This window comes from Choloepus didactylus, chromosome 10, assembly GCF_015220235.1.
Source record: "Choloepus didactylus isolate mChoDid1 chromosome 10, mChoDid1.pri, whole genome shotgun sequence".
NCBI classification, from domain to species: Eukaryota; Metazoa; Chordata; class Mammalia; order Pilosa; family Megalonychidae; genus Choloepus; species Choloepus didactylus.
This window is the reverse complement of record NC_051316.1, coordinates 14845538-14870335: the sequence shown is the minus strand read 5'-3', so window position 1 is coordinate 14870335 and position 24798 is coordinate 14845538. Positions and strand designations below refer to the sequence as shown.

The 24798-nt window shown below is 38.2% G+C and overlaps 1 protein-coding gene across 7 annotated transcripts in view; it reads right to left on the bottom strand.

The window, feature by feature from the left end:
• Positions 1–11267: 11267 nt before the first annotated feature.
• Positions 11268–24798, bottom strand: part of LOC119504587 (ras and EF-hand domain-containing protein-like) — a 54126-nt gene continuing 40595 nt past the window's right edge. For 4 of the 7 annotated variants that reach the window (XM_037796840.1, XM_037796838.1, XM_037796842.1 and 1 more), the window contains one exon: positions 11268–11430. The gene's annotated coding sequence lies outside the window, so the exon portion shown is untranslated. Of the gene's footprint in view, positions 11431–14216; positions 14371–24798 lie in introns of those variants that run through there. The other 3 variants (XM_037796841.1, XM_037796839.1, XM_037796844.1) reach the window with 1 other exon arrangement.

The window sequence follows — 24798 nt, the reverse complement described above, 5'->3', positions numbered from 1 at the left end:
TAGATAAAAGCCAGAAAGTGACCCAGAACACCAGTTCCAGCAATGCACCAGCTGGACAAGGTCTGCTAAATCCACAGGACCATGCATTTGGTGAAACCGGGAGTCTGCACTCTGAAACGAGTGAGTAAGCCAGCTGAAAGTCTGGCGGCTGTGCTGTGGTGTGGGGAAACCATGGGCTGGCATTTGGAGAGGGACTAGTTCTTTTTTTAAAAAAAAAACAAAGAAAACCTGGGAGCGGCTGCAGTTACGGCGGTGAGAACCGTGCAGTGAAGCATGGCAGAAGCTGGCTGTGCCAACCTTTCGGTGTCTGGCATGGAGGATAGCCTGCTGCTGATTGCCTCAGGGCCAGTGGGGCAGAGGGGATCCAAAAGGAGAAAGAAACTGCACCCCTTGCAGCCATCTTCCCGGCAGGCTGGGACCACTCCTGCCTGGAGCCAGAGTTATAGCCCAAAGCCACGCCAAGAAACCCGGTGTGACTGGGAGTGTCTCCCACAGCACCGCGCACATGCCACAATATCAGCCATGGACAATGGCCTTTAGTGCACCCATAGCTAATTGCTCAGAGTTGGAAAGGTGGAGATGTGCGAAAAGGGAAATTAACACACCCCATTCAACCATCTTTAAAGCAGGCTGGGAACACCCCTGCACAGCCCAGTGGCCCAGGGCTTCCCTGGAGGGCCGGCGCGCACTTGTGACATGGCACAGCCTTCCCTCAGCAGAGGTCCTGGAAGAGCATGGCTGAGAAGGGGGGCCTACTCGGAAATCCCAGGGACCCTATGCCAATACCAAGGACTTGTGGGTCAGTGGCAGAGACAATCTGTGGGAAGATTGAAATGAAGGCTTAGACTCTTACAACAGCCTTAAATCTCTAGGAACACCTGGAGGTTTGATTATTAAAGCTGCCCTGCCTCCCTAACCACCCAGACACATGCCCCACATTCAGGGCGGACAGCACCAACAACACACCCAAACTTAGTGCACCAATTGAATCCCATAAGAACCAGATCCCCACACACCACAAAGACAAAGTTGGGGAGAACTGACTTGGGAATAGATGACTTGTGGACACCATCTGCTGGTTAGTTAGAGAAAGTGTACGCCACCAAGCTGTAGATCTGACAAATTAGAGATCGGTATTTTTTTATATCCAGAAAGAACCCTATCAAGTAAAGCAAATGCTAAGAGGCCAAAAACAACAGAAAATCTTAAAGCATATGGTAAAACCAGACAATATGGAGAATCCAAACCCAAACACCCAAATCAAAAGATCAGAAGAGGCACAGTACTTGGCACAATTAATCAAAGAACTAAAGTCAAACAACGAGAGCATGGCACAGGATATAAAAGACATGAAGAAGAGCATGGCACAGGATATAGAGGACATAAAGAAGACCCTAGAAGAGCATAAAGAAGAACTTGCAAGAGTAAATAAAAAAATAGAAGATCTTATGGAAATAAAAGAAACTGTTGGCCAAATTAAAAAGACTCTGGATATTCATAATACAAGATTAGAGGAAGTTGAACAAAGACTCAGCCTCCTCAAGGACCACAGAATGGAAAATGAAAGCACAGAAGAAAGAATGGGGGAAAAATTGAAAAAATTGAAATGGATCTCAGGGATACGAGAGATAAAATAAAACACCCGAATTTAAGACTTATTGGTGTCCCAGAAGGGGAAGTGAAGGGTAAAGGTCCAGAAAGAGTATTCAAAGAAATTGTTGGGGAAAACTTCCCAAACCTTCTACGCAGTATAAATACACAAAGCATAAATGCCCAGTGAACTCCAAATAAAACAAATCCAAATAAACACACTCCAAGACATGTTCTGATCAGGCTGTCAAATACTGAAGAGAAGGAGCAAGTTCTGAAAGCAGCAAGAGAAAAGCAATTCACCACATACAAAGGAAACAACATAAGATTAAGCTGTGACTACTCAGCGGCTGCCATGGAGGCAAGAAGGCAGTGGCATGTCATATTTAAAATTCTGAGAGAGAAAAATTTCCAGCCAAGAATACTTTATCCAGCAAAACTCTCCTTCAAATTTGAGGGAGAGCTTAAATTTTTCACAAACAAATGCTGAGAGAATTTGCTAATAAAAGACCTGCCCTACTTGAGATACTAAAGGGAGCCCTACTGACAGAGAAACAAAGAAAGGAGAGAGAGATAGAGAGAAATTTAACAGACATATATAGAACATTACATCCCAAATCACTAGGACATACATTCTTCTCTAGTGATCACAGATCTTTCTCCAGAATGGACCGTATGCTGGGACATAAAACAAGCCTCAATAAATTAAAAAAAAAAAAAATTGAATATATTCAAAGCACATTCTTTGACCACAATGGAAAACTGATAGAAGTCAGTAACCACCAGAGTCTTAGAAAATTCACAAACAACAGGAGGGTAAAAATGAGGGGGAGATGAAAACATTCCCAGATAATCAAAAGCTGAGGGACTTCATCACCAGTAGATCAGTCCTATAAGAAATACTAAAGGGAATTGAGCAGGCTGAATGGAAGGGAGACTAAACAATTGACTGAAACCACATGAAGAAATAAAGGTTTCCGGTAGAGATCACATGGTAAATATAAATACCAAGACTACTGTATTTTTGATTTGTAACTCCACTATTTACTTCCTACAGGATCTAAAATACATAAACTATAATGATAAATCAGTGGTTTTGGACTCAATGTAAAATATGTAATTTTTGACAAGAACTACATAAAGGTGAGGGAATGGAGGAGTATAGGAACATAGTTTACGTGTCCTATTGAAGTTAAGTTGGTATCAAAGAAAAACAAGATTTCTATAGATTTAAGAGGTTAAATTTAAGCCCCACAGTAAACACAAAGGAAGTATCAGAGAATATGACCATAGAGATGAAAAGTAGAGTATGGGTTATGAGAAGTGGGGGAAGGGGCATTCGGGAGTTAAGAAATGAGTGTAGGGTTTCCATTTGGGGTGAAGGGAAATTTCTAGTAATGGATGGTGGAAGGTAGTAGCATTGAACATTCTAAATGTGATTAATCCCACTTATGGAATGCTAGGGAGGGGTCGGAATGGGAAGATTTAGGCTGTATATATGTTTCCAGAAGTGGAAAAAAAAAAAGTCTAAATATGTAATGACAGTTAAATGCCAAGGATGATCCTGGATGGGAGGAGGCTGAAAGGGACACAGTTGGGACATAAGAAAAAAAAAAAAGAGGAAATGTAGAATGGAAGCTTTGTATCCATGTTGAATTTCTTGAACTTCTTAGCTACACTTAACGGGATTGCATAAAAGAATGTTCTTGTTCATGGGAAATGTATATGTGAATTATATTGTTTGTTCAAGGATGTGTGCAGCTTGCTCTCATATATTCAGAAGACAGAGCAACAGATAATGGATGATAGGGAGGGAAGGAGAGAGGGAGAGAGAAAGAAATGGTGTGACAGGATGTTAAAGGTGGTGGATCAGGGTATCGGGGGAGGGGGTAGGGGTATGCTGGAGTTCTGTGTATGGGGTTTGTATTGTTTTTGCAACTGTTCCTGTAAGTTTGAATTTATTTCAAAATAAAAAATTTTGCTTGCTGTTCTAAAACTCATGGACTCAATGCTGGAGATGACCAGTACTAATGCATCTTATGGGAAAGGGAAAGGAGGGAAAAGAGAATTAGTTAAAATAAGTTAATACATAGACATACATGACAGCAGGAAAGAAAATAACCATCACATTGAGGAAATGAAAGAAAAATGCAGATAAGTTGAGAATATTGTTTTTTTTTTGTTGTTGAGGACACTGTGAAAGGGTTTAGGGTATTGATGAGAGATTGGCAGTCAGATAATGGAATGTTCAGAGCTTATGGGTCCCCCTGAGGGGCTGGGACCTTTGGTGACTGAGGAAAACAGAGATGTCATTCTGATCATTTCTTAGGGGAAGTAGATAACCCAGTCCAGTCACACCTTCCTTCTTGGCAAGACTACTATGTTAGCTGTGACATTCAGGGTTGTGTTGTATCTTGTGGTGACCATCCCCTAAGAAGAAGTGCTATTGTAAGGGATCCCTGATTTGGGTGTGTGTGAAGATTCATTAAGGAAGATCTGAACTGAGTACAGGAAGCTCTGGGACCTCCTGTAAATCTTGCTGAAGATGTGAGCTCAAGCTGACAGATGGACTCTTTATCTGGAAAACATAGCCTACGGAGGCATGTTGCCAAGGCCTGGGAAGAACCACTTCCAAAGCACGTGGTGCTCTCAGGTCCTCTCTAAATCCAAGTTCTGAAGGCACCTCTTTCCGCATGCAGCATGGGTATTGTGCAAATGGGGGGGGGGCACTCCTGATGTAGCCCAAAGTGTTTCATACTGAATAGAGAATAGACATGAAACATTGAAAAACATTCCCTTGTATTTGGCCACAGTGAGTGGAATCTTAATAAATTCCAAAATGTTAATTGCTAACTACAATTCAGTAATTCCTCATTTAAAGTGAGAGTCCTCCCAAATACACACACACACACCCTGTATGGGATTTAAGCACTTTAAAATTATTAATGGATTAAATATGAAATCTAAGTAGAAATTACAAAATACCAAATCCTGTGGAATTTAGCAATAATGATACTTAAATGAATTTATTTGGAAACAAGGAATACAGGAAGAAAAGAGAGAATGCTTTCAATTTACAAATCTAAAAAGGAAAAAAAAAGGATAAATACCAATAGCTATAAGAAATAATATGGAAAGAGCAGAAATTAATGAAACAAAAGCAAAATAACATTGGTACACATTAAAAAAAAGCAAAATCTGTTTCTTGGAAAAGTTCAGAAAATTATACCTTTGAAAGATACATCCAAAGACAGAAAGCGAAGAGAGAAATCGCATCATGAAAAGGGCTTTAGCTATAGTTATGGAATGAATTTTTTAAAATTATAACACAATACCAACAACAATGTGATATCAATTAGTTTGAAAACTTAGATGAAATTTCCTAGGAAAATGTAATTTGAGTAAAATTGGCTCAAGTATAAAACTTAAGTAGAGCATTAATCAAAAAAAATTGAGAAAGGTATTTTATCATTCAAAAGAAAAACAAATGAAAAAGCTGAAACCCAAAAGCCTCATTCTACTTGGTTTTGTGGAATAAATCTGCAAAATCTTCAAGGAAAAGATGACGGTCTTATACAATCTCTTACTTCGTAATATAAAAAGGTGGCATGCTACTCTACTTATTTTTTTAGGGTAGTATAGCCTGAAAAAGAAGTACAGAAGAAAAGAAAATCATAGGCCAATTTCACTTGTGAACCTAGATACAAACAATTCTCTAACAAAATAGTACTAAATCAAAATTAAATATGAAAAAAAGCATCATTATTAAGTATGGTTCTTCCCAGAAATGCAAAGATGACTTAATATTAGAATGTCTATCAATGAAATCCATCAAATTAGCAGATTATATAGCAAAATATACAATAGATTCAGAAAAAGCATTTGATAAAATCCAACATGTTTACAATTTTAAATATCTCAACAAAACAGGGATAGAAGATAATTTTCTTAACCTGATAAAGGGAATGTAAAAGAAACTTACACCAAACATAGTACTTAATGATACATAATTAGAAACATTCCCACTAACGTCAGAAAGAGGTAAGGGTGACAATTATTACTACCATGATAAAGTATTGCCCTGGGTGTGCTAGTAAGTGAATTAGTTTTTAAATAAAATTAGGTTCTAAGATGATTAGAAAGGAAGAGGCGAATTTACCATGATTTCTAAACAGCACTGTCCTTTAGAACAAAACCGTTAGGAATAGGAAGCAAAAGTCAGTCAGCGTAATTGATGGCTAGATTATTTACATATTAAAATCATAACACCACCAATTAGAAATGTGATAGGAAATATATCCCATTCACAAAAATGACAGGAACTATAATTTCTAGGAATAATCTTTTAAAAAAAACTTTCTGGGGGCGGGGAACAAAGCTTTTCTAAAGGAATAAAGAATAAACAAATATTCCGTGTTCATGGATAAAATAATTGTTTAAAAGAGACCATAAAATGAAGCCAATACCAATAAAATGCTATAAGCTTTTTTTTAACAGAATGTGAAAAATTGGTTCTAAGATTCATATAGAGCTAAGCAGTATAAGAATAGCCAAGAGAATCTAGCAGAAACAAAAGGTTTAGAGGATGGGATCAACTAGCCCTTTGAGACATAAGACAAAATTAAACTTTAATTAAACCACTACTTTGGGCATTCGGGATTGTTTGCTTGGTGGAGTGACCCAGATCTTCATTCTCAAGTGTCAGCCCTTAATTGTGGTTGTTTTCTTTGTTCATTAAAATCCGTACTGGATATAAAAAGTTTAGAGATACCCCAGGTAATTACCTAGCTGCCAGACACACTCCATCCTACACCCATTATGCACTAACAATCCTAGTCCCTGATGTTTACCAATTATAAACCCAATCATTGTGGTTAACTCCTTTCTTTGCCTGGTGGGCCACTGACACAAGGAATGAAAAGTAGTCAGGTGGTAATCACAGCTTCCAGTTAAGTGAAACACTTGCTGTGGCCCCTGAGAGATTGTCTCCACTCCCACCTTCAGGAACTGGGACCTATAATCACTCGGGCCCCAAATTGTAGGAATGGGAAACAGAAAGTATTCACATGAGTCATTTCTACATCTGTTAATTCTCAGACTCATGTATTCTAGCTATAAGTGGCGCAGTACCTCTATTGCACGTTGGTCACTGGTTCAGGGTATATACCACATCCTAGAAGATTGAGTCCATATGTAATAAAGTGTTGTCCCCCTCAGCCAGCATCTTACTTGAGCCTTCAACAGGCCATCCTGTCATTCTATTGACCAGCTACTTCTGAGCTATAGAATACCTGATAAGGCCAGTGAATTCCAGTCATGAGCTCTCTGTCACACCTCCTGTTTTGGTTTGCTAAAGCTGCCAGAATGCAATATACTAGAAATGGTTGGCTTTTATAATGGGGATTTGTTAGGTTGCAAATTTACTCCTCTAAGGCCATGAAAATGTCCAAATTAAGGCATCAAGAGGTAGATAACTTCTCTGAGGAAAGGCTGATGGCATCCGGGTTTCCTCTGTCACATGGCAAGGCATATGGCCAGCATCTGCTGGTCCTTCTTGTTCTGAGTTCTGGTTTCAAAATAGCTTTCTCCAGGTTCCAGAGGAGAGGAGACTCCATTGGCTCTTATTTCCCCGGTTGGCTGTATACACGTGTTCCAGAAGCCCAAGGCGAAAAGGGAGCATTAGGTCCCCAGGTGGACATGTGTCTAAGCTGGAAACCCTGTGAGGCCAGGAGGAGAGAAGGAAGAGGAGATAATGTCTTTGCTCCTTGGGCCTTAATTTGCCCCTGTGTAAAATGGGGCCCACTTGGCTAAGCTAGAATGGTCCCTTCTAGCTCTGACATTCTTGACTATGAACTTAGAAGAAAGGGATAGGTAGGAAGAGGAAGTTTTCACAAGCCCCAATAAGTGTACAGCACTTTCAAGTTTGCAAGCCTCTTTAAATCCATTGTCCATTTCCCCTTTTTCTTTATCATAATCATCATAGCAGACATCCAGAAAAGGGCAAAAACAAAGGTACAGTATAAAGCATAATTGTAAAGTGAACACCTATGTCACCCACCACCCAGGTCAATAAATAGGATGAGGCTAGCACCCAGAGGGGCTTCTCATTCACAGTCCCCCACCTCTTATAGGCAACCATTGCTTTGCTTTTATGAAGATCATTTCCTTTTCAAAAAATAGTTCTGCCACTTTGTATGCATCTCTGAATAGTAAAATTTAGTCTTGCAAAAAAATGGCTTTCTCCAAAATGTCTCTGAGCTTCTAAGCACCTCTGAGATCTTTCAGTTTCATTTGTCTTTTATCATCTCATAGAGGACTCCAGCAAGGGCATTAAGACCCACCTTGAATGGGCAGGGTCACATCTCATTAGAAACAACCTATTCAAAAGGCCCCACCCACAATAGGTCTGCCCCCATAAGACTGGACTAAAAGGATACGACTTTTCTGGGGTACATCACATTCAAACCAGCACACCTCCTTTGCTGTTACCTGAGTCCTTTGTTCTGCAGCAGTACTGTGTGGGATATTATGCTGATGCTAAGGCATTTTGTAAGTCTTGGTGTGATAGTCCTGGTAGAACTATGGGCAGGGATGACAAACCAATATCCAAAGCACTGTTGATTCTGGAAAGGAGAAGATGCTGCCCCATGACCAGATCAATAGCTCAGCATCCATCTCTGCTGCTGATGGGATGAGCCTTCAGCTGTGGCAGTAACTATGTCAGACTTGAAAGAGGACAGTCCCCTGCCATTGGGCCCATACATAGCTCTTATCTCTGCCACCCTGTTCATGGGCCTTTTGCACAAGGACTGGGTTGGTGAGAAGAGAGGCCACCTGGCAGCTGGAGGGTGGGGCTTCCTGTTCGCCTGATTATTGAGAGTTTTCTCTATGGCCGATGGTCTCTGGTGGGTTCTAGTGAGGTACAAATATCTGAACACCAGTCTGTGCCCTTAGAGGTCACTCAGCATACCTCTAGTTTTGATCCTTCCAGGGCTCTGACAAGCCAAGTCATTTGTGATTGTCTAAAAGTCAGCATATATATGAAACTCAAATCCCTTTTTCTTCCATGTGGATGGACCACTCTCAGGTCAACTCATTTGAAGGACTTCCATTCACACTGAACTTCAGAGCCATCCCTAAATAGAGCTGTAATGAGGCAGCAGTGTAGCAGCAGGTTGTTTTCAGTGAATGCCCATGTATTGGGTTGACCCATTTGTGATTCATCCCTGAGTCCTTTCCTCTGGTGCCAATTAGTCATAGAAAGCCTTCATGAGGAATGGGTGTTGGTTGAGGGAGAGACAGCAGGGCAGCAGAGGTAGGTGGCCTGGGAGTCTGGTCCATCTGCTCCTGCAAGTTACTTATGCCTTATAGACTTGCTCAAGCCTTGTCCCAAATGTACCACTATCATTGTACAGTGGATTGCTCCTGTGTACATCAAGTCTTATGATCTGGTGGATCAGATCACATCCAGCTCATGAACAGCAGCTCAGATCAACTGTCACTTGTACCCTGTGGTGGGATGTTTTGTCTCTACCAGGAACTCTTCCAAAATCAGCTTTTCAAATGAAAACTGTATATATCTCCTGCAGAGGGAATTGATTTGCTCCAGAATCTTGCTGTTTTTCTTTGTGGCTTCTCTATTGGCTCTAGTGATTCCAAACAACATCATAATCTACCTCAGATGTTTCCAGCACCATCTGATCTGTGGGTCACAGAAGGAGAGTATCTGTGTCACAGCCTGGACCTCTTGTAGAGCCTTCTGTTACTCTGGGCTCCTGAAAATTTGGTAGCCTTTGAAGTCATCCAATACATGAGTCAGAACAGTGTTAACAAGTATGGTACTTGTTTCCTTCAAATACCAAAGATGCCCACCAAGTGCTATGCCTCTATGTTTAGTGGTGAGGTGTTTGTGGTGCAGCAACTTGTCCTGAAGAAATGTCCTGAAATGCCCTAGACTTTCCCAATGCATGGGTACTCTGGCAAATGGCCATAGGTTCCTTGGAGAAAGGATTGGGGAAATATTAACTGCATATGTTTGTGATAGACTTACAGGATCTTTTCTCGAGAGAACTGGCCTTCCTTTCAATCACTGTGCCCTGGGTCTGTAAACTTAGATTTGGGAATGGGGTGGGAGACCTTAATTTTCCATGGAGGTAGAAGACATTTCATTCACCAGTTCTCAGTTGTTGTTTTTCTGTTTATATGACTAGACCGGCACCCTAGTTGGCTTTCCATTTATATGTCCCTTAGGGTCATTGTGATGTATTAACCATCACCACAGATTCCTGCAGTCAGTCTTGATTGCCACTTTAACCCAGCTGGTACTGGGATGGCTTCAGGTTTCCTCACCCAAATGTTAATCCTGTAACAAAGATGAATGCATCCATTGATAAATTGTGTCCTCTCTAGTCTCCTCTCAACACTCCCTAGGTAGTCTAACACCCCAAGATCCACTACTTTTGTCAAATCCTATAATTCTTTTGCTATGTAGGCATTTCTTCCCAAAATAGGGTTTGTATTTCCTAATCCAGGTTCTCCTGGGAGCTGGCTCTTGATATCAACCTGGAGACAATGAAGGGAAGTGGGATAGGTCCTGAGAAGAACAAACATCTTTCAAGGCACCCACATCAGCTGAGACTAGTTCCCTGTGGTAAGGGGAAGGGGCTATTTTTGCCATCAGGAAGAGCTCAGGGAAATTTGGGGAGCCAAGCTTCTCAGGTTGTTCGCCCAAATATCCCAATCCCAAATCTCAGGGTTTTCTTTCCCTATCTGGGCTTGGCTTTAACATGAGATCTACTGAGGATGCATATTTAGTCTCCTTTGAAGCTCTGACCCTTACAATCAGATCCTGGGCCAGATTATCAGAAGTTTCCTCCATGGTTGTAGATGATAAGATTCTCTGGTCAGAGAAAGGGAAATGAATCTCAGATGGTCATTGACCAAGAGGAGAAAGAAGTAGGATTTATAGAGAATCTAAGAAGGTATGCACAATTAAATCCCAATATAGGCATCATATCTACAACAACAGAATACACATTTTCTGCAAAGACACAGAGAACACTTACAAAAAGTGAACATATATGGGAAAGAAAACAAGTCTCAATAAATATCACCAAGAGTATGTTCTCTGGCCACAATAAAAGTATTTTATAAATAAATGACAAAAATGTAATCAGACATTCCCATATATATTGAAGTTAAGAAATGTATTACAAAATAATCAAAAGTCAAAGAATACACCAAAAGAGAAGTCTGATTATTTTTGAACTAAATGATGAAATACTTATTACAAATCAAAACTTGCAAAGTTCAACTAACCCAATATTAGGTGAAATTTTATAGCCTTAAGTGTCTATGTTGGGTGGGTGTATGTGTGTGTGTGTGTGTGTGTGTAAGAAAGACTGAAAATTAATAAGCTAAGCACCAATCTCAAAATGTTAGAAAAAGAACAGAAAAAAGTTTAAAACTTGAAAAGGACTCATAAACAGGATAAATTAATAAAAAAAAATGTACCTATTAAAAAGGAAAAAACAAAGGCCAAAAAATTGTGTCTTTAATTTTCTAGCTTCTAAAACAATGCCACACAATGGGTTGGCTTAATTACAGGAATTTATTGGCTCCTGGTTTCAGAGGCTGGAAGGCTTGCTTCCTCCCAGGGCCAGTATCTTCTGGCTGGTGGACAATCTTTGGGGTTTCTTGTTTTTTCCATTACATGGGAATGCACATGGTGATGTCTTCTCCTTTCTCCTCTGGGTCCAGTTAACTTCCAGCTTCTGGCTGCTCCCCAAGTCTTCTCCTCTATGTCCAAATTTCACTCTCTATATAAAGGACTCCAGTAATCTGGAATAAAGCCCAAATTGATTCAGTTGACCACACCTTAACAAAAGTAACATCTTAAAAAGGTTCTGTTTATAATGGGTTCATACCCACAGGAATGGATTAAGATCAAGAACATTGTTTTTCAAGCCACCACAGATCATTCTTTGAAAAGTCTAATATCAACAATTCCTTAGTAATGAGCATAGAAGGAGCAAAAGAAGCCAATATTAGGAATGTAAAAGGGAACATTACTAAAGAACCCAAAGACATTAAGAAGAAAAAGAGGGATTATGACTAATTTTATGCCAATAAATATTTAATTGGTGTGACATGGCTAAATTCATAGAAAAGCGTTACCTACTGGAAAGAATAGAAAAATTGAGTAGTTCTGTAATCATTTAACATAAAATTGGACACGGAGTTGAGAGTTTCCCCCCAAATTAACAGAGAATATATATGGATGGCAAATAAGCACATGAAAAATGCTCAAGATTGTAAGTCATTAGAGAAATACAGTGACAAGTGCTGAGTTCTGGCATAACTTGATGCATTCAAGACAAGCACATAGCCCAGCAAAACTCAGTTTAACATACCTGTAAAAGGTGGGATATATATAGCAGCCTAACTTTTTAGGGATATTATACTATTATAAAATTTGTAAAATACTTTCAACATTACTGCTTCTATAGTAAAATGTAAATAAATGACAAAAAACCCACCTCAGTGAGGTACCACTATAACCTACAAGAATAGATAAAACTTAAAAGGAAAAAGCCCAAAATAACAAGTGATGGCAAGGATGTGACGTTACTGGAATTTTCATACATTGCTGGTGGCAATGCAAAAAGATACATCCACTTTGGAAAACAATTTGGTATTTTTTAAGAAGGTTAAATTACATTTACCATGTTCAAGGAGCATGATGTATTCTACCTGCTCTCAAATATTTAGAAAATAGGTGGATAGATAGATAGACACAGATAGATAGATAGATGATAGATAGATAGATAGATAGATAGATAATTAGATAGTTAGATAGATATAGACAACCAGCCAGATAGATATAAATAGATAGAATGAAATGGCAAGTGAGGCAAAATGTTAAAATTTGATGGATCTGGTGTCTGGAGGGGGAAGTATTTTGGAGTTCTCTTTATGGGTTTTGTATTATTTTTGCAACTGTTCTGTAAGTTTGAGATTACTTCAAAATAAAAAGTAAAAAAAATCCATTTACCATATGGACAAGAAATTTTATACCTAGAAATTTATTCAAGGAAAATGAAAATATCTGTTCACTGTAATAGAGTCCAATTTTAATGTTTCACTGTGTCAGCTTTTAAGTCTCATCCTACATCTCCTCTTTTGTTTTCCACAGAGGGTGTCTCATCAGCAATGTATGAGGGTTCCAATTTTTCTACGTTCTCAAAACACTTTCTATTTTCCATTTTTAAAATGATGTGAAATGGTGTCTCTGTGTTTTTAATTTTCATTTTCCTGATGACTAATAATGTTAAGCATCTTTTCATGTGTTTATTAGCTATTTGCGTATTTTCTTTGAAAAAATATCTATTCATGTCCTTTGCCCATTTGTTAATTGCGTTGTTTGTGTTTTGGTTGTTGAGTTGTAAGTGTTCTGTATATTTTCTGGACACAAGTTCCTTATCAGATGTATGATTTGCAAAAATGTTCTATTCTGTGGGTTGTCTTCTTTTTTTAAAATCTTCATTTTATTGAGATATATTCACATACCATGCAGACATACAAAACCAATCATACATTCGATTGTTCACAGTACCATTACATAGTTGTACATTCATCACCTAAATCAAACCCTGACATCTTCATTAGCACACACACAAAAATAACAAGAATAATAATTAAAGTGAAAAAGAGCAATTAAAGTAAAAAAGAACACTGGGTACCTTTGTCTATTTGTTTCCTTCCTCTGTGGGTTGTCTTTTAACTTTGTTAAATGGACTTTTAAGCACAAATGATTTTAATTTTGGTGAAATATAATTTATCTATTTTTTTCTTTCATTTCTTGTGCTTTTGTTGTTGTATCTAAGAATCCATTGCCAAATCTGAGGTCATGAAGATTTACCCCTATGTTTTCTCCTGAAGTTTTATGTTTTGTCTCTCATATTTAAATCATTGATCCATTTTGAGTTCATTTTTGTATATAGTGTGTTCCATTTTGCTAATGCTGCTGTTAAGCAAAATACCAGAAATGGACTGGCTTTTATGAAGGGGGTTTATTTGGTTACAAAGTTACAGTCTTAAGGCCATAAAGTGTCCAAGGTAAGGGGGTATCTTCACTGAAGGACGGACAATGGCGTCCAGAAAACCTCTGTTAGCTGGGAAGGCACGTGGCTGGTATCTGCTCCAAATTCTGGTTTCAAAATGGCTTTCTCCCAGGACATTCCTCTCTAGGCTGCAACTCCTCAAAAATGTCATTCACAGTTGCTCTTGGGACGTTTGTCCTCTCTTAGCTTCTCTGGAGCAAAAGTCTGTTTTCAAAGGCAGTCTCCAAAATGTCTCTGTAAGCTGCAGCTCCCCTCTCAGCTCCTGTGCGTTCTTCAAAGTATCCCTCTTGGCTGTAGCAAGCTCACTCCTTCTGTCTGAGCTTATATAGTGCTCCATATATAGTGCTCCATATATAGTGCTTATATAGTGCTTATATAGTGCTAATCAAGGACCACATTGAATGGGCAGGGCCATGCCTCCATGGAAATTAATACCTAAAGTTGGGTGGGTCACATCTCCATGGAAACACTCAATCAAAGAATTACAATCTAATCAACCCTGATATGTCTGTCCACACGAGATTGCATCAAAGATAATGGCATTTTGGGGGACATAATACATTCAAACTGGCACATAGTGTGAGGTAGGGATCCAATGTCATCCATTTTCAGGTGGATATTCAGTTGTCCCAGCACCACTGTTGAATGGTCTTTTCACCTGTGGGAAATAAATTGGCCATAGATTTATGGGTTTATTTCTGAACTCTTAAATTTTATTCCATTGGTCTATATGTTTATCCTTATGCCAGTTTCATGCTGTTTTACTTATGGTAGCTTATTGGAAAGTTTTGAAATCAGGAAATGTGAACCTTACAGCTTTGTTCTTTTTCAGTATTATTTTGGATCTTCAAGGCCCCTTGCAATTCCATATAAGTTCTACATAAGTTAGAATTTTGATAGGGATTGCAATGAATCTCTGGACCGTTTTGGGTAGTATTCCATCAAAATAGTAATAAATCTTCCAGTCTGTGATAATGGGCTATCTATTTTTGTTTGTTTTCTTTAAAAAATTTTTTTTTCTTTATTACAGAAGTGATTGGTTTTGTGGGTTTACGGAACATTCATGCATAAAATACAGGATTCCCATATACACCCCACTACCAACACCTTGTATTGGTGTGAACAATTGTTTCAATTAATGATAGCATATTTTTATAATTGTATTATTAATTAAAGTCCATGATTTAACTTAGGGTTCACTGTATAGTGTAGTTTCCATGGGTTTTTTAAAAAAATATTCTATTACCATAAGTATAATTTAACATTTCCCCTTTTAATCATATTCATTTCAGTGCTGTTAACTGCATTCACAATGTTGTGCTACCATGACCCCCATCCGTTGCAGAACATTTCCACCATTCCAAATAGGAACCTTGGACATTTTAAGCTTTAACTTCCCATTTCCTATCCCTACCCCATTCCCTGGTTACCTATATTCTAGAGACTGACTCTATGAGTTTGCTTATTCTAATTGTTTCAAATCAGTGAGATCATAAAAATTTGTCCTTTTGTGTCTGGCTTATTTCACTCAGCATGATGTCTTCAGGGTTCATCCATGTTGTCACATGTATCAGGACTTCATTCCTCTATGACTGAATAATATTCCACCGTATGTATAAACCACATTTTATTTATCCATTCATCTGCTGATGGACACTTGGGTTGCTTCCATCTTCTGGCAGTTGTGAATAATGCTGCTATGAACATTGGTGTGCAAATAACTGCTCAAGCCCATGGTTTCAATTCCTTTGGGTATCTACCTAGTAGTGGGATTGCTGGGTCATATGATAGTTCTATAAATAGCTTTCTGAGGAACCAGTAAACTGTCTTCCACAGCAGCTGCACAACTTTGCATTCCCACCAGCAATGAATGAGTGTTCCTATTTGTCTACATCCTCTCTAACATTTGTAGTTTTAGTGAAAGAAACAGGATCTCATTGTGGTTTTGATTTGCATTTCCCTAATAGCTAGTGATGTTGAGCATCTTTTCATGTGCTTTCTGGCCATTTGTGTATCTTCTTTGAAGCGATGTCTGTTGAAGTCTTTTGCCAAATTTTAATTGGGTTGTTTGTCTTTTTGTTGTTAAGTTGAAGGATTTCTTTGTATATTCTGGATATTAAACCTTTATTGGATATGTGGTTTCCATGTATTTTCTCCCATTGTGTAGGATGTCATTTTACTTTCTTGATGAAGTCTTTTGATGCTCATAGTTTCTGATAAGAAAATAGGCACTTAATCTAACTGGGACTCCCTTGTACATAACACACTGGTCTTCTCTTGCAAATTTTGAAATTCTTTCCTTGTCCTTTGCATTTGACAGTGTGACCAATATATGATGGATGTATTTTTCTTCATGTTTATCCTGTTTAGTGTTCTCTAGGCTTGTAGGGTCTCTAGGCTTGTAGAGGTTGTAGGTTTACAGAAAAATCATGTAGAAAATACTGAGTCCCCTTATACTTCCCCTATTAACACCTTGCATTAGTCTGGTACATTTGTTACAACTGATGAAAGAATATTATTACAACTGTACTGTTAACTATGGTTCATGGTTTACATTAGGATTCTCTGTGTTGTACAGTTCTATGGTTTATTTTTTAAAATTTTTTATTCCAGTAACATATACAACCTAAAAATTCCCTTTTAACCACATTTAACTATATGTTACAGAGCTGTTAATTACATTCACAATGTTGTACTATTATCACCACCATCCATTACCAAAACTTTTCCATCAGCCCAAATGGAAACTCTGCACAATTTAAACATTAACTCCCTTTCCCTACCCTCTACCTTAGCTTTTTTTTTTAATTGCATGTCTTTATTTTATTACTCATATAACCATAAACTGGATGAATGGGGTGTCAGTAACAAGGTTTTCACAATCACACAATCATAAGATAAAAGCTATATAATTATGCAGTCATTACCAAAGGTCAAGGCTACTGGATCACAGTTCAACAATTTCAGCATTTCCTTCTGGCTAATCTAATACACTATAAACTAGAAAGAAATATCTATATAATGATTTAGTAGTCATAATCATTTGTTAAATCCTAACTTCTCAGTTATAGCTGCTCCCACTAATTTGATCATTCTCTCAATCTTCAGGGATATCTGGGCAATGACCATTCTAACTTCCTCATGCTGAAAAGGGGTGTCAACATTATGGGGTAGAGGAATGAAATTGGTTGATGTTCTTGGAGAGACTGGTACCTCTGGGTTTCAGGGCTTATCTGGCATTGGAACAGTCTGGAGGCTTTAAGTTTTTGAAAAATAAACTTAATAAGTAAAACTTTTATGGAGTCTTATATATATCCCAGGGTATTCTTTATGCTTTTCGGGAATACTTGTGGTTGGGGGTTGGCATACCATGGCAATTTGCAATATCTGGCTGAAGCTTGCATAAGAGTAACTTCCAAATGACTCTTGACTCTATTTGAAATCTCTTAGCCACTGAAACTGTATTTTATTTCATTTCTTTCCCCACCTTTTAGTCAAGAAGGCATTGCCAATCACATGATGTCAGGGCCAGGCTCATCCCTGGGAGTCAAGTCCCATGATGCCAAGGAGACTTACATACCTGGAAGTCATGTCCCAGATCGGGGGAGGAAGGGTAGTAAGTTTATTTGCAGAGTTGGCTGAGAGAGGCCACATCTGAGAAAAAAAAGAGGTTCTCTGGGGGTGACTCTTAGGCATAATTATAATTAGGCTTAGGTTCTCCTTTGCAGAAATAAGTTTCATAAGGGCAAGCCCCAAGATTGTGGGTTTGACTTATTAAATTGGGAGTCCCTAATGCTTGTGAGAATATGAGGTATTCCCCAGGTGGCAGAACAAGTGAATGTCACCTATTGCAAGGTGTTGAAAACGGGATGGTATATGGAAAAAATCAATCAATGCAAACTAGGGTCTATATTTCATAGTAACATTGTAATATTCTTCCATTAATTGTAACAAAGGCAAGATATCAAATCTAAATGTCAAAAATAGGGGGATATAAGGGAAAGTATGGGATTCTTGTTTCTCCTTTTTATTTATTTATTATTTATATATTCTTTATTTTTAATTTTTTTCCCTCTTCTTTCTTCATGGAAGAAATGGAGATGTTGTCATATAGATTGTGGTGGTGAATTCATAACTGTGTGATTATACTGGGAGATATTGATTGTTCACTTATGATGGATTGTATAGTGTGTGAGTAAAATTGTTTATAAAATAAACAGATACACATTCTGTAGAAGATGTGGAGAGAGAGATATACCTATTCACTATTTATAGGGAAGTAGAACAGTATAGCCCCTCTGGAGAGCAGTGTGATGGTTCCACAGGAGGCTAAGTATAGGGTGGCTATATGATCCTGCAACCCCATTATTTGGTGTATACTTGGAAGAACTGCAAGCTGGGACATGAATGGGCATTTGCACACTGGTGTTTATGGCAGCAGTATTCACAATTTGCAGTGGGTGGAGGTGGCCTAAGGGTACATTGGTAGATGAATGGAAGGGCAAACTGTGGTGTATACATACAATGGAATATTGAGCAGCCACAAGAAGGAATGAAGCTGTGAGGCATGCAACTAAGTGACTGAACCTCGAGAACATTATCTTGAATGAAATAAGCCATAAACTAAAGGAAAATTATTGTAAGGCCTCATTAATATAAACTAGCTATAGTAAGCAAATGCTGAGAATTGAATTGGAGAGCATAGGCTATCAGGGGATTGAATGTGGGTAGATATTGGGCAATTGATGATAAAGGAATACAGTATGTTCAATAAGGCTTATTGCAACAGTTCCTAGATTGTAAGCTCTTTCCATAGTCACATCTATTCCTGAGTTTTAACTGTTATTTAAGAACTGTTTATTTGGTACAAAATTTATATTTTCTGTAGCACACTAATTTAACCTATATGGTCAGTTTATTTAAACAACATAATTACATGGAACCTAGACTAGGGAATGAGATCTTGTTGTTCTGTACAGGTTAATGTGGTAACCCAATACATCTGAGTATTCTGGGCAAAAAACAAAAAAGTATTTGCAAAGTTTCCTTGAGGGAGTGGGAAAAAATGTGGAAATTAAACCTCCCTCATTTTTGAAGGATGATTTTGCCAGATATAGAATTCTTGGTTGGCAGTTTTACTCTTTCAATGTCTTAAGAATATCATACCCCTGCCTTCTCACCTCCACAGTTTGTTGAGAAATGCACACTTAGTCTTATTGAGCTTCCCATGTATGTGATGGATTGCTTTTCTCTTATTGCTTTCAGAATTCTGTTTTTGTCTTTGACATTTGACAATGTGATTAGTAAGTGTCTTGGAGTAGGTCTATTGGATCTATTCTTTTTGTAGTATGCTGCGCTTCTGGGACCTATAATTTAATGTCTTTCATAAGAATTGGGAAATTCTCAGTGATTATTTCCTCAATTATTCTTTCTGCCCCATTTCCCTTCTCTTCTCCTTCTGTAACACCACAACAGTATATTTATGTGCTACATGTTGTCATTCAATTCCCTGAGACTCTGTTCATATTTTTTTTTCTATCTATTCTTTTGTGTGTAGCATTTCTGATATCCTGACCTCTAGTTCATTAATCCTTTCTTCTTCCTCTTCATATCTGCTGTTGTATGTCTCTATTTTGTTTTTTTATCTCTTCTATTGTGCCTTTCATTCCCCTAAGTTCTGTCTTTTTTTTTTTTTTTTTTTTTTTTGGCAAGCTTCTGAGTTCTTCTTTATGGTCATTGAGTGTCTTCCTTATATACTTCATCTCTTTTAACACATTTTCCTTCAACTTATGAAATTGATTTGGAAGATTTGCTTGAACATCTTTAGTTGTTTCAAATCCTGTATCTCATCTGAAGTTTTAGTTTGTTCCTTTGACTGGGTCATATCTTCATGCTTCCTATATATGACTTGTGATTTTTTGCTGGTGTTTTGGCATCTGATTTCTTGATTAGTTTATTCTGGAGGTTGCTTTCTCTCTTTTGCCTAGGATTTTCTTGATGGTTGGCTTTGTGCTCTGACATTTGGTTCAATTTATTCTAGACCTGTAGCATAGCTTCTGTTTAACTGATCAGAATCTTTCAGCTCTCATTTTTCTGGTTCTTGCCCTGCCCTATATGGAAGTTTTTGAGATTGCCCTTTTTTTTGTGCAGTTGTTTCACCCCCAGGTAAAAAGCTTTATTTTCCCTCTTCCTCCTCAGGGAACGTTAATCTGCTGTTTGTTTTGTTTTTTGTCTCTATATGTTTTTTTCTGTATGTGTTTCAATAAAACTTTTTTCACAAAAACAGGCACAGGGCTATATTTGGCCCATGGGCCATAGTTTGCAACCCCAGATCTAGACATACATGGGCAATCATCACACTTACAAAAACATTAAATAGAGTATGATTTTCTGAATCATCATTATGGAGACATTAAAGATTAATACTCAAAATTCCTTCTTCATTTAGTTCCTAGGAGGAATCCTCTCTCTAGAGTCCCAGAGTCATGTCTGGGGCACAAATATTCCGCCAAGTTTAAACAATGGGGGTCTTTTTACAACACTGAGGGCAGAAAAGGTCATTGGATAAACTTTACTTAAATAAGTTTTACTCTGTGATTTGTCCTGAACCATCAGTGAATGTAATCCCTTGGCAGTTTTAGAAGAGGATGCTGCTAGATTCTGAACTCCTTGAAAGTTGTATAAATCTATCTATTTATTTTCAGCCTCTGCTAAAGTGTCTAGTACACAGTTGCCATGCAAAGAATACTTGGTAACACAGATATACTTTAGCTAAACTTTACCTATTCTGTCATTTTAAGTTTAACAATATTCTGTGGGGTTTCACAAATTATCCCAGAGGCACTGTGATCCCAATGAATACATTTTAGAACCACTGTCTTAGTTTTCAACTTGGTACAGCCAACTTGACTTTTTCTAGTTGGAAGAAATGGAAAGGTTGTAAATCAAGGTTAGAAACTTTGGCAAGACTCATTTCAGGCTTCACAATTGCATGAGGAATAACAAGTCTCTCTGTATATGATTTTGAAAAGATCATAAAAGCTTTGTAAAATATTTTTAAGACAAAACTCAGAATTTAATGTTGATAATTAGCACTTTTTTAAAATTTGTGATCAATGTCTTTTTTTTTATTCACTTAAAAATTTTACTGTAAAGGAGGTGGGGCAAGATGGCAGAGTGGTGAGGTGCAGAATTTCTTCTCTCCCCTAGAGCAGCTGGCAATCACCCAAGAACTATATGAAACAGTGTTTTTGGGGTCTCCAGTAACCAGTCACACATCGGACGCAAGTTTGGAATTGGAAGAAAAGCTGAGATCGCAGCAAACATTGTAAGTTCCCCGGACCAGGGGTCTGGCGCCCCTCCCCACCCAGACCTCACAGACTGTCTTGCTGTCATCTTCCTGAAAGAGGGGTAAAAAAACAGCAATCTGCTGAGGGCAAGAAGGGGGGCTCAACCCAGCCTCAACTGCAGAATTAATGAATTAATTAACTAATTTTGGGAGCTGGGGTGCTAAAGAAGGACTGAGCTCCAAGAAGTGGGGGCATGCAAAAGCAGGCACCCATTCCCAGACTCAAAAAAAAGCCTTTTTTTTCCCCCTACATTTTGTCCCTTCTGGCTTCTCACTGATCCCTTATCTTTTTGCATTTCAATAGCCCCTGGCAGGGGTGGAACTGAAGCTGTTGGAGAGTAATTATCAGACAATACCCCAAAGCACATCTTTAAATGCTCTATTCTGACACTGACAAAACTTCCAGGCTGGGGAAAGACTTTTAAAAGAGACTCTTTTTTTTTTTTTCTTTTTTCTTTCTCTTGCTTTTCTTTTCTATATATATTTTTTAATCTAAAAGTAATATATGTGGTTATTTTCTATCAGAAAGCCCAGGTTGAGGGACTAGGCTGGGCTTGGGGGTAGACAGAGTACCCACAGTGTCTTTGAGTTCCGTATTCACTTCTGAAGGTCTCCACCCCATCTTTAATTGGCAACTCAGGCTGACCAAGGAATCTACCTGGAGAGGCCCCAAAGAGGAGAGGGGAGAAGGGAATAGTGCCCCTGAGAGATAACTGGAGTTCTGAGGATTGGGAGAGTGGAGGGAGGTCCAACTCAACTGGCAGTCCTCCTTTTGGGAACTCAGACCCCAGGGGCTGGAATTCAGATTCTGGCTTCAGACAGCCATGCCCCTGACAGGATCAGAGTCACCAGGAGAACTATAGTCTCCACACCTCCTTACACTGGTGGGGAAGCTGTGGGCTGGCAAGCACCACCTGCTGGACAGGAGAGGAAAAGCACCAATTCTAAAGGCCTCATAGGAGGGTCTCATTCTCAGGAAAACTCCATCCCCTTCCAATGAGACCTAGGCCTCATTAGACTGGGAAAATCTGACTAGGGTCGACCATATCTGAGGAGACCCACTCACAAAAAGGTTACATAGAGGCAGAGCAAGAAACAGAAAAAACAAGAGGGGAAAAATTCTGATCAACTAAATAGAACCTAAGTTAGAGGTCTAGAATAAGTTGAACTGAATAACAGAGGCCAGAGAACAAAGCCAACCAAGAAGAAAACCACTAGGTAAAAGATAGAAAAGCTCCAAAATAAACTAATCAAGAAAATCAGATGCCTAGACAACTTAAGATAACAAGCTATACCAGGAAACATGAAAATATGGACCAGCCAAAGGAACAAACTAATAGCTCAGCTGAGATACAGGAGTTGAGGCAACTAATGCTAAATAAATTCAATGAAATGAAGGAAGATATAGCAAAAGAGCTGAAGGATATAAAGAAGACACTGTATGACCATAACGAAGAATTCATAAACTTAAAAAAACAAATGGCAGAACTCATGGGAATGAAGGCCACAATGGAGGAGATGAAAAACACAATGGAGGGACACAACAGTAGATTTGAACAGGCAGAAGAAAGGATCAGTGAACTGGAAGACAGGTCATTCGAATTCATACACACAAAAGAACAGATGGTGAAAAAAATGGAAAAATATGAACAGGGTCTTAGGGAGCTGAGTGACAACATGAAAAACACAAATATATGTGTTATGGGTATCCCAGAAGGCGAAGAGAGGGGCAAAGGGGCAGAAAGAGTAATAGAAGACATATTCACTGAAAATTTCCCAACTCTTATAAAAGACAGAAAATTAGAGATTCAAGAAGTACAACATACCCCAAATAGAAAAGACCCAAATAGACCTACTCCAAGACACTTACTGGTCAGATTGTCCAATGTCAAAGACAAAGAGAGGATTCTGAAAGCAGCAAGAGAAAAGTGATCCATCACATACAAGGGAAGGTTGATAAGACTATGAACAGATTTCTCCGGAGAAACCATGGAGGCAAGAAGACAGTGGCATGATATATTTAAGATACTGAAAGAGAAAAACTGCCAACCAAGAATTCTATATCCAGCAAAACTGTCCTTCAAAAATGAGGGAGAGATTAAAACATTTTCAGACAAACAGATGCTGAGAGAGTTTGTGAATAAGAGACCAACACTACAAGAAATACTCAAGGGAGTGCTACAGGCTGATAGGAAAAGACAGGAGAGAGAGAGTTTGAGAAGAGTGCAGAAATGAAGATTATCAGGAAAGGTAAAAGGAGAGGAAAAAATAAGATATGACATGTAAATTCCAAAGAACAAAATGGTAGTAGAAAGTACTGCCCTTACAGTAATAACACTAAACATAAATGGATTAAACTCCCCAATAAAAAGACACAGACTGGCAGAATGGATTAAAAAACAGGACCCATCTATATGCTGTCTACAAGAAACTCACTTTAGACACAAGGACAAAAAGGGACTGAAAGTGAAAGGTTGGAAAAAGATATTTCATGCAAACAGAAAAAAGCGGGAGCAGCTATATTAATATCAGACAAGTTAGACTTCAAAAGTGAAACAATTAAAAGAGACAGAGAAGGACACTATATATTAATAAAAGGGTCAATTCATCAAAAAAACATAACAATCATAAATATTTATGCACCAAGCCAGAATACCCCAAAATTCATGAGGCAAAAACTGCGATCACTGAAAGGAGAAATAGATACCTGTACAAAAATAGTTGGAGACTTCAATACACCACTCTCACCAATGGATAGAACATCTAGACAGAGGATCACTAAAGAAACAGAGACGTTGAATTGTATGATAAATGAACTAGACTTGACAGACATTTATAGAACACTATATCCAACAACAGCAGGATACACTTTTTTCTCAAGTGCTCATGGAACATTCTCTAGGATAGACCACATGTTGGGTCACAAAGCAAGTCTCAACAAATTTAAAAATATTGATATTATACAAAACACTTTCTCAGACCACAATGGAATGAAGTTGGAAATAAATAAAAGGCAGAAGTTCATAAAATTCACAAACATATGGAGGGTAAACAACATCCTCTTAGAAAACCAGTGGATAAAGGAAGAAATTACAAGAGAAATTAGTAAATACCTCGAGGCAAATGACAATGAAACCACACCTTATCAAAACTTATGGGATGCAGCAAAGGCAGTGCTGAGAGGGAAATTTATTGCCCTAAATGACTATATTAAAAGAAAAGAGAGAGCAAAAATTGAAGAGTTAACTGTTCACCTGGAGGAATTAGAGAAAGAACAGCAAACTAACCCCAAAGCAAGCAGAAGGGAAGAAATAACAAAGATTAGAGCAGAAATAAATGCAATTGAGAAAAGGAAAACAATAGAGAGAATCAACAAAACCAGAAGTTGGTTCTTTGAGAAAATCAATAAAATTGATGGACCACTGGCTAGGCTAACAAAAAAAAAAAAAAAAAGAGAGAGAGAGCAGATGCAAATAAATGCAATCAGAAGTGGGAAAGGAAATATAACTACCGACCCTGCAGAAATTAAGGAGATAATGAGAAGATACTATGAGCAACTATATGCTAGTAAACTAGACAACTTAGATGAAATGGACAACTTCCTAGAAAAGCATAAACAACCAACATTAACTCAAGAAGAAACAGATGACCTCAACAAACCAATCACAAGTAAAGAGATTGAGTCAGTCATCAAAAACCTCCCAAAAAGGAAAAGCCCAGGACCAGATGGTTTCACAT